Raw genomic sequence first — 15,530 nt, 5'->3', positions numbered from 1 at the left:
TTTCAGTACACTTGAAGGAACCTAGAAATATATACCAGGGCTAGATTTTTAAGATATTTAATGCCGTGTCAATGTGTTGGTATTTTATAATTTTCTGTAGTTCCAGACATTAGCTAGGGTGTGCTCACTTAGGAACACAGCTGTTGAAATTGTAAAATGAGAATTTGGGTCTCATACATTTGAAGAAAAAAATATATGGGGTTTAGGTTCAGATTCTGTACAGACAAAGGAAAAGTATGGGTGGGGAAAATGTGAGACAGCCTGAGGTCCAGGAAAAATGGCCACAGAAAATTTTCGTATTTTCAGATAAAATCTGTTCTTCAAGTTAGACCTCCCAACGAAAGATGCTGGTTCAATAATGAACTCTCCACCTGGAAAAGGACATTTCAGCTCCAAGTCCAGGTTGCTTTCATGCCTTAAAGTCACCTTATTTGTATTTCAGAAGCACGTGCTACACTAGCTTTAGGGAATGAGGAACCATGTGCTGACAGTGCCATCTAGCATCAACAGAAACAGGAACCAATGGCAACCTTAATAAGTACAGAAAAAAACGTGGGGTCTAGGAAACAACAATGACTGCTCATTTGAGCAGGATTTTTACAACTTATTTTAAAACTTAAACATAATGCATAGATGCTGTGGAATTAAAGAATGCAACCTAGGCCGGGCGCGGTTGCTGACGCCTGTAATCCCAGCACTTTGGGAGGCCAAGGCGGGCGGATCACCTGAGGTCAGGAGTTCAAGACCAGCCTGGCCAACATGGTGAAACCTCATCTCAACAAAACACACACACACACACACACACTAGCCGGGTGCAGTGGCGCGCGCCTGTAACCCTAGCTACTCGGGAGGCTGGGGCAGGAGAATCGCTTGAACCCGGGAGGAGGATGTTGTGGTGAGCCAAGATCGGGCACTGCTTCGGTGACAGAGCGAAACTCCGTCTAAAAAAGAAAAAAAAATGCAATCTAATAATGTCCAGCAACGATACAGGGAAGCCTGGCCCATGCTCACTTTTCCAGTCACCTGCTCTTAAGTAGTGCACAGGTTAAAGAATGATGTGAGTGCTAGTGGCTGATTCTTTCACTTACAAACATGGATGTACACGATTGTGTTACCATGGACAAACACATAAAATTTGATTGTAAAACTAGTTGACTCTTAACTGTGACACATGAAATCCTTGAGTAACTGAGTGTGTGTTTCCATACATATATTCAGTACCACTACAGTTCACAAAATGAACGGGACTTCTTAGGTTAAAGCCTTGTTATTCTTTAAAACGTTTTCCAATCTGATAGAGAGCTCTGGCGTATTCGCTCAAGTCTCCGTGGCGGGTCTGGGGCTCCTGAAGCCCCGCGGGTCTCACTGCTGCCCCCAAGGCTATTAGCGCGACCACCGCTGCTATGCAGCCCGCAAGAAATGCGCCACCGTTCTCAGCGGCTGACAAACCCGCAGTGCGCTATGGGAAAGTCACCTGACAGTTGGGGAGAACGGCAGCCCTCAGGGGCCGATCTTCTGCGCGCCTGCACAGCGCAGGCGGAATTGGGGCGCCTCTTCTCCTTCCGGTTTCCGTTTCCGCGCGCCCCGAGTATCTGTTCCGCTTACGGCTCCCGCCGGGAGTCTCCCTTTCGTCGCAAGCGTTAACCTGCGTTTTACCCGTAAAAATTTCCTCTCTAGGCTTCGTATAATTGTTCTGGTCTTGCACTTTATGTGTGCATTAGCCTTGAGTTTGCTTGCTGTTTTCCCATGAAAAATTGTATTGTATTTCTATAACATCCCCTCCTCTTGTTATATAAACATTGACCAGTAATTGTATATCCTTCCCTCTCAATATTAACAATTTTATCTTTTTTGCGTTCCTTGAAAAAAACGAAATCCTTTTAAAAAATACTGAACTTGTCATTTTTAAGAAATGAGATACTACTTTAATCATTTCTGTATTGTCCTTAAGATTCTCTATATATTCTTTATTGTTCATCTTTTCCAGTAATATACCTTTAATATGAGAGGACTTGTAGAGGCTTCAAGGTCACACTTTCGAAACCCAGAGTTTTAATATCTCATTATAGAATATTTGTAATTTAAGAAAAATTATACAAGGTTGCATTTGCAAAAATATATTTTTAAATATAGTCCTCCGGAATGCATAAGGACAATACTACTTTCAGCTAGTACTTTTTAAGTGATTATTTTCTGCAACGTATTATTTTGAAATTATGCATTTAGGCCAGGTGCGGTGGCTCACGCCTGTAATCCTAGCACTTTGGGCGGCCGAGGCAGGCAGATTGCGGGTTCGAGACCAGCCTGGGCGATACGGTGAAACCCCGTCTCTACTAAAATACAAAAGAAATTAGCCGGGGGTGGTTGTGTTCGCCTGTAGTCCCAGCTATTCGGGAGGCTGAGGCAGGAGAATTGCTTGAACCTGGGAGTCGGTGGTTGCAGTGAGCCGAGATCGCGCCACGCACTCTAGCCTGGAGGACAGAGCGCGATTCCGTCTCTACAAAAAAAAAAAAGAAAAGAAAGAAAGAAAGAAATTATGCATTTAATTGAAGCTCAGAAAATATGTGTAATGTGTTCTATGAAATGAAACATTGTTTAGATGAGAAAATAAACGTAAAATGCATTTGCCTTTTCAAAGCAGCAATTAGTGGCGAAGTGTGAATACAAAACCAGTCTTCTTTCTGCAGAGACCATGTCTGTCACCCTTGTGCTGGAATGAACAACGTCACATATTTTTTTGTTTGCATATGGCCTGAGGGTCAAATTCTGCCCAGCATGTTTGCTTTCTTTTTTAAATAAATATTTATTGGAACACAGCTATGCTGTTCATTTTTGTATTGCCTATAGCTGCCTTAATGCTACAATGGCAGTAGTTGCAAAAGAGACAGAATGACCCATAAAACCAAAATTATATACTCTCTAGCCTTCCTGTCACCCACTGTTCTGTCTGGTGTTGGGGCAATTCAGTCTTTGGTATGCTAATTTGGATGAGATTCACACTTGGGCTGTTGGAGAGGAGTGTGTGAACCTGTGAGTTAATCAGCAACTCCAAGAGGTCCATTTCCCAAGCATCTTTCCTTCCATAATTTCACAGTAATTTTGGTTTCCTTTTGTCTCCTCTGGCCAATATTTTTCTACTTCTGGGGTAGGCAGTCAGAGGAAAGAGAAAGAAAGGAAAATGATGAAGTTGGACCCGCTGTCTTGGACCTATGATGACTCCTGGCAGAGAAAGGTTTTCCCACTTTTAGTTTTTGTTCTTGTGAACTCCCTGAGCAGCCACTGTCATGACAACATGATGGCCTGAGAGGTGGAGTAGAAGAGATTGGAGAAAAGGGTGACAGAGTGAGACCTTGTCTCTAAAAGAGGGGGATGGTGGTGGAGGGATGGCAGGAAAGGGGGATTCTTCACTCTGAGTTCCGTTTTCAATCCTCGAACTTTTCCTGGAGCCTTCATTCTGCACCATAGACTCACTTCTGGGTTTCTGCCTGTCTTAAATTCAGGCCTGGGGATAAGTGAGAGGTAAAAATTAAAATTCATCACCAATTTAGTAGTACTTCACAATCCAGTGTTATTCCTTCATTTCTGTTACTACTTAATCCTCAAACAGCTGTTCCATACATTTTATCCAAGTTTTATAGCTATAGTCAGTAGGAGAGACAGGGCAGAATATACTTTATCTTTCCTGAAAATGGAACCCTAATGGGAGCCTGATGAATTTTTTAATTGAAGCCAAAATAAAAAAACAAAAGAAATTAATATGTGCTCATAAATTCATATTTATACTCATAAAATATGACATTCAACCCAAGTTCTTCATTTTAACACTTATGTCTTTTTTTTGAGACAGTCTTGCTCTGTTGTCCAGGCTGGGTTGGAATGGCACGATCTTGGCTCACTGCAACCTCCGTCTTCAGCGTTCAAGCGATTCTTGTGCCTCACTACCGGGTCTTACTACATTGCCCAGGCTGGTCTCAAACTTCTGGACTCAAGTGATCCTCCTGCCTTGGCCTCCCACAGTGCTGGGATTACAGGCATAAGCCCCCACGCCTGGCCCCAACGAATTTTAATCTACAAAAAACAAAATTATATTTGCTTTACCTGTGTGACATTTGAATAATGACGGTTCATGCAGGCTTTACATTTCACTTTTATGAACTAAAAAACAATTGAGCCTCCACAGGGCAAGTCCTCTGCTCTGCATGGAAGATAGGCAGGTGTTCAGAGCATAGAAAGGTACTGCTGCCCCAGGTAATGCAGTCAAGAGGGAATTCAAGCATATGGAGGTGATTTTCATTGCTATCAAGAGTGTGGTTTAAAAAGTCACAGTAAGGGCTGGATGTGGTGGCTCATGCCTGTAATCTCAGCACTTTGGGAGGCCAAGGCAGGTGGATCACCTGAGGTCAGGAGTTCGAGACCAGCCTGGCCAAAATGGTGAAACCGCATCTCTACTAAAAATACAAAAAAAAAACCAATGAGCTGGGCATGGGGGTGGACACCTGTAATCCCAGCTACTTGGGAGGCTGAGGCAGGAGAATTGCTTGAACCTGGGAGGCAGAGGTTGCAGTGTGCCGAGATTGTGCCATTGCACTCCAGCCTGGGCAACAAGAGCGAAACTCCATCGAGAAAGAGAGAGAGGAAAAAAAAGTCACAGTAAGGCACCCTAGCAGAGTGAAGCAAAAACTAAAAAAAAAATCGTGTTCCAGCATAGGCCTGAGCATTTAAAAATCGAAGAACTGTGGAAATATTAACAATTACATAAAGCACATCTAGATTTTGAAGTCATTTCATGTAATATTCATGAGTTCTGGGTTTATCAATTATTCCTCAGCTTTATTTGGTGTATCAGTTTTAGGAATGTGTATGTATAATTGTCAAGTCTTCTATCTGAAAGGTGCCAAAACAAAGCCTGGCTTTAGGGTCAGATCCTGGGCAGGCAAAAGAGAGCTAGAGGCAGAACAAGATATCCTTCCTATCTGAAGTGGCCATGGGTTTTCAATTGACAGCCTTCTCCTCATCCACTTCCACCTTCCCCTGATGCTCTCAGAGGTAGACTGTGAAGGCCTCTCCCTAACCACATTCTAGCTGCCTCTTCATATCCTTAGTGTATCATTTCTCCAAGCTGTAGGTGTCCTGCTAATTGATTTTGAATTTTTATGTTCTTCTGTGTGCAAATGATTAAATATTAAATACAAAAGTCGGTTCCTTTGTTTTTTCCAGGCTCATAATCTCTCACTTGTGTTTTTGTTACAAAGCCTTTAAAATAAAATTCAGTCACTCTAGATTCAGATTTTAATTAAAATTTATTTTTGAAGGTAAACATCTTACATAAAATTTGGCTAAAAGGGAAGAAAAAAACTACCTAAAGTTTATGTGGTCATCCTACTTGCAATATTTTAGCAAGCATGATTTTTATTTAATGAGTTTCAAAAATTTTGACAATGAATACTATTACAGAGACTAAGAGTGTGTGATTTCTCCCACTTTCATAGCACAGATGCTCCTCGACTTACAATGGGGTTATGTCCCCAATAAACCCATCATAAATTGAAAATATCGTAAGTTGGCCAGGCGCGGTGGCTTATGCCTGTAATTCCAGCACTTTGGGAGGCTGAGGCGGGTGGATCATGAGGTCAGGAGTTCGAGACCAGCCTGACCAACACGGTTAAATCCCGTCTCTACTACAAATACAAAAATTAGCTGGGCGTGGTGGTGTACATCTGTAATCCCAGCTACTCAGGAGGCTGAGGGAGAAGAATCGCTTGAACCCAGGAGGCGGATGTTGCAGTGAGCCAAGATCACACCACTGCACTCCAGCTTGGGTGACAGAGCGAGACTCCATCTCAAAAAAAAAAAAAAAAAAAAATATATATATATATATATATATCGTAAGTTGAAATGCATTTAATATACCTAATCTATTGAATATCATTGATTGGCCCAGACTTGAGCACTTAAATTTGCTCAAAACACTTACATTAGCCTACATTTCGGCAAAATCATCAAACACAAAGTCTATTTTATAATAAAGTGTTGAATATCTCATGTAATTCATTAAATACTGGAAGTGAAAAACAGAATGGTTGTATGAATACTCAAAGTTCAGTTTCTACTGAACGCTTATCACTGTCACACCATCATAAAGTTGAAAAATTGTAAGTTGAACCATCTTAAGTTGGGGACCATCTGTACTGTGAAATTCCAACTTCTGGACAGTCAAGAAGGAAGCCAGGAAAATCGGAAACCAGCGGCTTTGCAGCCAACTAAGCAGGGAGGCCAAGCGTATTCCTTGGATGGTCTGTGGTGGGCAGTCTCTGCCACGATGTGCCCACTTAGCACGCACAGCCCTATACATCAGCCTGCAGGAAAGGCACCTTGGCCAGAGCCTCGGGCTCACCCTAGAGCACTATAGAAAAGTCATCTGGCTGTCTGGGAGGACAGTAGCCCACAGGGGCTGAAGCTGGGCACACCCACTGGATGTAGGCTGAGGGCCAGTTTTATAATCCCTACCCCCTCAACAAACACACTCCACTCTTGACCACTGCACTCCAACCTCTGTCCCTGCATCCTCCACCAGGCTTTACACCTGCAGTTGCACTTTGGATAATAACAGGCATCATTGGCAATATCTTACACTCTGTCATTTCAGATAAAGGCTTGAAAAATATACGTGCAATTATATCTGTGCTTCTTTGTGGATATATGTTTTATTATATTCACTATATGATTATAATAATATTAGTTACTACTAGTATTTATCAAGAATGTAGGGCTGAAGCTGGGCGCAGTGGCTCATGCCTGTAATTCCAGCATTTTGGGAGGCTGAGGCAGGTGTATCACTTGAGGTCAGGAATTCGAGATCAGCCTGGCCAACATGGTGAAACCTGATTGCTACTGAAAATACAAAAATTAACCGGGCATGGTGGCTTATGCCTGTAGTCTCAGCTACTCGGGAGGCTGAGGCACGAGAACTGCTTGAGCCTGGGAGGTGGAGGTTGCAGTGAGCTGAGATCGTGTCACTGCACTCCAGCTGGGACAACAGAGCCCCACTCTGTCTAAAAAAAAAAAAAAAGAATGTAGGGCTGGGCATGGTGGCTCACGCCTGTAATCCCAGCATTTTGGGAGGCCGAAGCAGGAAGATTGCTTGAGCTCAGGAGTTCAAGACCAGCCTGGGCAACATGGCATAACCCTGCCTCTACAAAAAAAAAAAAGATCTATATACACACACACACATGCCAGGCATGGTGACACATGCCTGTGGTCCCAGCTACTTGAAAGGCTGAGGTGGGAGGATCGCTTGAGCCCAGAAGGTCGAGGCTGCAGTGAGGCATGATGGATCCACGGCACTTCAGCCTGGGTGAAAGAGCGAGACCCTGTCTCAAAACACAAAAAAACAAAAAGGATGTAGTATATTCCTGGTATTGATTGTGCTTTTCATAGTTTAAAAGTAAGACTTGGTGTAAAGTTATGCATTGTGTAGTATAAATGCACAGAGAGGAAAGGAGAGATTGTGTACAAATTCAGGAAGGCACGAAGTGTTGATGTCATGACACTTAGCCCATCCTTGCTCTGCACAGACCACGTTCCTCACCACTGTGCTGGTTTGTAGACACCAGCATGATCTTCTGAAGCCTCGGATAATTTGGTGTGGATAGCTTTCTTTTGGATTCTTTTAAATTTTGTTCTCTTAAAGCTTTCCATAGTATATCATATGGATAGGCCACAGTTACTTTCCATTTACTATTATACTTTTGTTTTTTTTTTCTTATTTTGGTATGAGAAACAATGTTGGAATAATCATGACTAGACATAACTAAGCCAACTTCAAAATGTTTGTAGGGGAGACTCATAGTGTTGCCAGAAAAAGGGGCCCCGACCCAGACCCCGAAAGAGGGTTCTTGGATCTCTAGCAGGAAGGAATTCAAGGTGAGATGCAGAGCGCACTGAAAAGAGAGAGTTTATTGAAAGCTACTCAGCTATAGAGTAGAGCATCCTCAGAAAGCAAGAGGAGAAATGCCTTGTATTTAAGTTTTTTTATGTAAGTGTCTTGTCTATGTAAAGACTAAACTAAGCTGTGTCTATGTGCAGATGGGTTCACAGCATGACAAAATTTACTATTCTGTTGATTTAAAGAAAATGGTCCTTGACATTTTAGTAAGTACATCAAAGCCATAACTGTAAGTAACTTGAAAGCATATATTGTTATGGGTATTGGGACATCTGGATTTTGTGTTGTTGTAGGAGTGTGTCCCTGCACCGGTAGCCTAGGTATTGTTAAGCTGTTCCCTCAATTATAAACATGACTATGGGTTGTGACCAGCAAGGAATGTGCCTTAGTTAATCTCCAGATGGAGCTGAACTTAAAATGCCATTACTTTGGCTCTAACCAGCTCCTGCTTCCCTAACAATAGGGTCAAAAGGTGTTCCTTTAAAATCTTCCTAGACAATGCCAAATTGCTTTTGGAAACTTCTCACCTGGTGAGATGGCATGATTATCTTTGGCTCATTTTTCTACATAAACTTGGAAACAGTTTTATGTTTATAAAATATGTATCACCTCATTTATAAATTTGTTTGAATAATGTAACCATTTTGCTTTTATTAGCTATTTTGCTACTCTCTGTTTTCCTTGGCTGAGTCTTTCCCACATCTCTGCAACATTGTATCATTTCCCACACCTAAAACCAAAGAGGGACAGGCAAGCCAGTGGAGAGAGCAGAGGCTGATGAGAAGGAAGGATTTTCCAGGAAGGAATCTGAGGCGGTGTGTGTGTATGTGTGTGTGTGTGTTTGTGTGTGTGTCTGGGTGTGTGAGTATTGTTGTTATTAGAGTGTTGCCCACATGTTGCATGGCCATATTTTTACTATCAGGATATAAAACACACACACAGCTGCATACAGATGCAATGAGTTTATTTTTCATATGCATTTCAAAATAATAGTGTGAACAGACCAGAACTCTTCTTCAAAGTTGAAGAATGTCCTCATGGATCCAGCATCCGTCTGGTTTCTGTTTCTACATTCTCAGTAGATAGTCTTACTTCTCTTTCTCCAATTTTGGAGGATGTGTAAAAAATTTTATTCTTAACCAAACATTAGTCAGGCTCTGGAACGTTCTCTTAACTCCATCCATGCACTTTCTTATAAAATGCAGTTTTAACAAGAACACTGCTAAATTAGTTTAGCAAGACCCCCACACCTTAGACATCTGATCACCTTCTATATCTTATCAGGTTCCTCATCCTCCACCATCCCTTAAGTGATCATCCCAGCTTGTCTTCAGCAAGAATCCTGTTAGATCAGTTTAGCCAGAATCCCTCTTGCCCCTGATGTTAATTCTTAGCAATTTTCCAACCACTAGTCCCCACCCTGTTCCTTGGCTATAAATTGCCACCTACCCATGCTGTAGTTAGAGTTACTTAGAGTTGAGTCTAACTCTCTCCCACACTGCAAGACCCCATTACGGCGGTCCCTAAATCTATTGCAGTGGTCCTGAATAAAGTCTTCCTTACTGTGCATTAACACGTATAATTGAATATGATTTTTTCTTTAACAGATACTTTGACGAAGGTAATTGGGACTCCCATCAAATCTCCACACAGCTAGCAGCCACGTGGGGCACTTCTCCAGGTAAGGATTGTCCCTGTTCGACTTACATTCCTGTCAGTAAAATGGTAGGTTCAGTGTCGGGCTTTACCATTTTCTTCAGGAGAGACCCATCTGATGTTCAGGCAGCCATCAGATGGGTCCAGCCATAGCACACATTAGCTGTGACATGACGTCGCTTATGACAATGACTTTGAGCAGAGTTGCACACGTAAAAAGGGACTCAATTAAAATTATCATTCATTTTAGTTATTTCTCACATGCATCTATTATTTCCATTTTCCAAAACCCCTAATGTTACATTTCTTCTTCACATGTTAGATATGAACAAAGTAAGACTAACTGTGGCCACATCCTTTTTACTTGGGACCCTATCCAAAGTAGCAGGAATGGGATGTAAAGTGACATAATCAGACACAGTCAAACTGGCTTTTAATCATTAAGTATCATTGTCATCTCAAAGCACTTGGCATAGTTACTGACCCCTTAAATGTCCTTTCTCCATCTTATCTTCTCCTTTGTTCCGTGTATCATCTTCTGGTCCTATAGCAATATATTCCCATGAGCATACACTGAGGTCTTTTTTTTTTTTTTTTTTTTTGAGATGGAGTCTTGCTCTGTTGCCCAGACTGGAGTGCAGTGGCGTGATCTCGGCTCACTGCAACCTCTGCCTCTCGAGTTCAAGTGATTCTCCTGCCTCAGGCTCCCATGTAGCTGAGATTAAGGCATGTGCCACCATGCCCGGCTAATTTTTGTATTTTTAGTAGAGACATGTTGGCCAGGCTGCTCTCGAACTCCTGACCTCAGATTATCCTCCTGCCTCGGCCTCCCAAAGTGCTGGGATTACCAGCATGAGCCACCACACCTGGCCTCACTGAGGTCTTAATGTTGAGTTGAACTTTGTCTCTGGCCATGAGTATCAGTCCATGTATTATAATAGGTTTGGATTGGGTGTTGTAGCTCACACCTGTAATCCCAGCACTTTGGGAGGCCGAGGCAGGCTCACAGGTAAACAATTTAGACAAAAGTTTTCACATTCTCTGAGATTTGTCTACACTGGAGATTCAGAAAAATGTAACCAAAAATTAAGCTATAGGTGGAATAGCTGCCTTTGGGGACTGAGAGGACAGGCATCAGACCTGGGATAGACAAGGGAGGCCTCTTGTTCCTTGAAATGATACCCCAGCCCATGAGGTCTGCATGCCAGGAAGCCAAATGAGTGAGGATGGTCTGTGTCTGCTGGGGAGGTCCCTGGATGTTGCCAAGAGAGATAGGGTCTGGGAAAGAGTGAGCGTGGAGTCAGGCAGAGAGCACCCCCCAGGCTCATGGATGGACTGACCTGAGGACTTATATTAAGTCATAGGACAGTAGAGAAAGTATGAGCCAAGCATAATGTAATCCCAACCATGTAAAAAGTATTAATCATTTTATTATTAGTTAATGTCACTGAACTGTACACTTAAAATGGCTAAAAAGGTAAATTTTAGATTTACATATATTTTACCGTAATATAAAATGACAAACATATTAGAAACGACTTTTTTTTTTTTTTTTTTGAGATGGAGTCTTGCTCTGTTGCCCGGGCTAGAATGCAGTGGCACAATCTCGGCTTACTGCAACCTCCGCCTCCCAGGTTCAAGTGATTCTCCTGCCTCAGCCTCCCAAGTAGCTGGGATTACAGGTGCCCACCACCATGTCCGGCTAATTTTTGTATTTTTAGTAGAGATGGGTTTCACTGTCTTGGCCAGGCTGGTCTCGAACTCCAGACCTCGTGATCCACCCGCCTCGGGTTCCCAAAGTGCTGAGATTACGGGCGTGAGCCACCACTCCTGGCCAGGAATGACTTTCAACTATATTTTCTTAACATATGTGTTCCTATACAACATCAGTTTTGTAATAGTTTATTTTTGTTTTGTTTTGCAATTTTTTTCTTTTATTGTAAGGAAAGAAGTACATTTTTTCAGTGTGTAAGAATGCAAAAGTAATTATCAGATGTTTATCACACCTTAACAAAATGGGACCTTATTTTGCTAGATGTTGCTGCATTCAGTCCCTTTCTTGGTAAGGTAAAAGCACCAATCAGCCAGGGAGGCGACTATAAATACAGAAGAGCAGTTTCCTGCAAATAGCCAACCATGCTACCCCTCTTACTGACTTGATTTTAATACTGGAGCCTGGCACAATTAACCTAGTTTCCTCGTAAACACAAGAACAACAATGTACTGCAATCAATGTAGGCATATACAGGCTTTTAAAGTTCTGAGAAGCAGCAAGTAAGTTCATCATTTACTAAGATCCTTGACATTCTTCTGTTTCTGTGAAATTTTATGCGTCTGTGAGAAGTTTCTTTTCTTTTTTTATTTTATTTTTTTTTTGAGACAAGAGTCTCGCTCTGTCACCTAGGCTAGAGTGCTGTGGCACAGTCTTGGCTCACTGCAACCTGAACCTCTGGGGTTCACGCCATTCTCCTGCCTCAGCCTCCCGAGTAGTTGGAACTACAGGCACACACCACCACACCTGGCTAATTTTTATATTTTTAATAGAGACAGGGTTTCACCATGTTGGCCAGGCTGGTCTCGAACTCCTGCCCTCAGGTGATCCACCCACCTCGGCCTTCCAAACTGCTGGGATTACAGGCATGAGCCACTGTGCCCAGCCAAGAAGTTTCTTATACTAGAAGAAAAAGAAAATTTGATTTATTTTAAAATATAATGGTTTAGTCTGTAGCAAGTAATATGATTTTTTTTATTTTTTTATTTTTGAGATGGAGTCTTGTTCTGTCACCCAGACTGGAGTTCAGTGGCACGATCTCGGCTCACTGCAAGCTCCGCCTCCCGGGTTCAGGCCATTCTCCTGCTTCAGCCTCCTGAGTAGCTGGGACTACAGGTGCCTGTCACCACACCTGGCTAATTTTTTTTTGTATTTTTAGTAGAGACAGGGTTTCACCATGTTAGCCAGGATGGTCTTGATCTCCTGACCTCGTGATTCACCCGCCTTGACCTCCCAAAGTGCTGGGATTACAGGCATGAGCCACCACACCCGGCCCTAACATGAATTCTTAAGAGAGGTGAACCAGGGATGGGATTGTGGATCAATCATGCAAAGACCAACTCCTCTGGTCTTCATTTCCTCCATACTGAATGTGCATCCCTACATGTTCATGTTGTTGTTTCATAGGTAGTACAGGGGATCAGAATAGGATACCCCCGGCTGGGTGTGGCAGCTCACGCCTGTAATCTCAGCACTTTGGGAGGCCAAGGCAGGTGGATCACCTCAGGTCAGGAGTTTGAAACCAGCCTGGCCAACATGGTGAAACCCCGCCTGTACTAAAAATACAAAAATTAGCCGGGTGTGGTGGTACATGCCTGTAGTCCCAGCTACTTGGGAGACTGAGGCAGGAGAATGGCTTGAACCCGAGAGGTAGAGGTTGCAGTGAGCTGAGATCGCGCCTCTGCACTCCAGCCTAGGTGAGATTGAAACTCCATTTCAAAAAAATAAAATAAAAGGATATCCCCAGTTGCAGTGCCCTGGCATACTGAGTATTTTAAGCTGAAGGAAATTGAGAAAACCACGGAAGCAGGAAGGCCACTCTCTGATTTGCTCCCACTTTTCTCCCCTGAAGCAGGTCATAAAAGAATTATCTGCCCTACCTGTCCTGAAAGTAGGTCATAATGGGACCCTCATTTCAGAGGAGTTCTGCCCTATACCTGGATACCAACAAAGATCTGAACAAACAGGTCTTATGAATTTCTCCCCAGATATTTACTATTAGATGATACCCTTTGTTCCCCAAAGCTATTTCTTCAAAACTGTCCATAAAAATACACCTATCCAGCCGGGCGCAGTAGCTCACACCCGTAATCCCATTACTTTGGAAGGCTGAGGTGGGTGGATCACGAGGTCAGGAGTTCAAGACCAGCCTGACCAGCATGGTGAAACTCCGTCTCTACTAAAAATACAAAAAACAATTAGCTGGGTGTGGTGGCACAAGCCTGTAGTCCCAGCTTCTCAGGAGGCTGAGGCAGGAGAATCGCCTGAACCCAGGAGGCGGAGGTTGCAGTGAGCCGAGATTGCACCATTACACTCCAGCCTGGGTGACAGAGCGAGACTCTGTCTCAAAACAAAAAAAACAAAAACAAAAACAAAAAAACCCCACCTATCCCTTGGCCTTTGCATCTTGATTTCTGAAGACTCATATGTCATGTAAAACTTACATTAAGTAAACATATTATGTTTTTCTCTTGTTAATCTGTCTTTTGTAATCAGGATCTCAGCCATGATGCATTTTGGCTTGTCAGGAATAATCACAACATGTGAAGAAATACATAAAATGCCATTTTTAAAATTATTATTATTTTTTATTTTTTTGATAGTGTTTCGTTCTATCACCCAGGCTGCAGTGCAGTGGCACGATCTTGGCTCACTGCAACCTCCACCTCTCAGGCCCAATCAGTTCTTGTGACTCAGCCTCCCCAGTAGCTGCGATTACAGGCATGCACCACCATGCTTGGCTAATGTTTGTATTTTTAGTAGAGATGGGATCTTGCTATGTTGGCCAGGCTAGCCTGAAACTCCTGGCCTCAAGTGATATGCCCGCCTTTGCCTCCTTAAATGCTGGGATTACAGGTGTGTAATGGTATTTTTTTTTTTTTTTGAGACGGGGTCATTGCTTTATTTACCAAAGACTATATAAGATTATGTGAACTTAAAATAATGTTTGGGTTAATTTCTATATTTCTAAGTTTTAGGAATACTTAGTTATGTAAGCATTTATTTCCCTTTAAGTCAATTAAATCCTCTTTAAGGATTTATAAATTAATTTGGTAGTATCACTGGGCCCAGCAGAGTTTCTTTTTTTCTTTTTTTTTCTTTGAGACGGATTCTCGCTGTGTTGCCCAGGCTGGAGTGCAATGGCACAATCTCAGCTCACTGCAACCTCTGCCTCCTGGGTTCAAGCGATTCTCTTGCCTCAGCCTCCCAAGTAGCTGGGATTATAGGTGCCTGCCAGCATGTCCAGCTAATTTTTGTATTTTTAGTAGAGATGGTGTTTCACCATGTTGATCAGGCTAGTTTCGAACTCCTGACCTCAGGTTATCCACCCTCCTCAGCCTCCCAAAATGTTGGGATTACAGGGATGAGCCACCGCACCCGGCAAATTTCTTTTAAGATATTTTATAAATTAATTTGGTAATACCATCAGAGGTAGAAAAATTTCACACAGATAGACATACATAAACCTATAGGCAAATATCAAAAGAGATCTTCTAGCTATCATTCTAAAATCTTAGCCATGAATCAGAAACACATAGTAATACAAAGTCACTGTTTTATATATAACAGTTATCTCTCATATTTTCTCCATTTCATATTTTTTCCCCATTGTCCCTGGTAAATGGGACAAGTTAAGGCTATGTACTAAATATTAGGCCTAATGCTTTTTACCAATATTCATGGAGAAGGTTTTTAAGATTTTCATTTGCCCTGTGAAGCCCTTTTGAAGGCTGTGGACTAAATTTTAAATGAGTCACTGCAAAGACATCTAACAGCTATCCGAATGTCTCCACCACCCATCTGAGTGGATAAAATATCTAGTCTATTTCCAAATAGTCTTTTTTTCCTCTTCAGCCTTGGTACTTACTTTTGGAGGACTCTGAGTCCCTTGACAGCAGGGTGGACTAAAGTTTAAGAGAAGTCTGACAGAGGAGGAAGACAGAGAGATGGAGAAGGTAGGAGTTTGAAAGGATCATATCCAGGATTCAGAGGAACTGAATGGAAGATTGAAGGTGGCAAGAGTAGGAAGGAAGAACAGAAAGAGGGGGAAGGAAGAGGTCGTAAGGGAACCAGCTGGGGGAGATATTAAATTCCCCAAAGAGGCCAATGAAGTTCCAAATTATCCTTAGCAAAATCAGCCTGGGTGTGGTGGATCAC

At 42.5% G+C, this 15,530-nt stretch overlaps 1 protein-coding gene across 1 annotated transcript in view; it reads left to right on the top strand.

Annotated features, from left to right (window-relative positions):
• Positions 1–15,530, top strand: part of SNRPN (small nuclear ribonucleoprotein polypeptide N) — a 165,125-nt gene that overhangs the window by 19,375 nt on the left and 130,220 nt on the right. The window contains 1 exon segment of the mRNA NM_001134099.1: positions 9,553–9,626. The gene's annotated coding sequence lies outside the window, so the exon portion shown is untranslated.

The sequence above is a fragment of the Pongo abelii genome, chromosome 16 (assembly GCF_028885655.2).
Source record: "Pongo abelii isolate AG06213 chromosome 16, NHGRI_mPonAbe1-v2.0_pri, whole genome shotgun sequence".
NCBI lineage: Eukaryota > Metazoa > Chordata > Mammalia > Primates > Hominidae > Pongo > Pongo abelii.
This window is presented reverse-complemented; position numbering and strand designations above follow the sequence as displayed.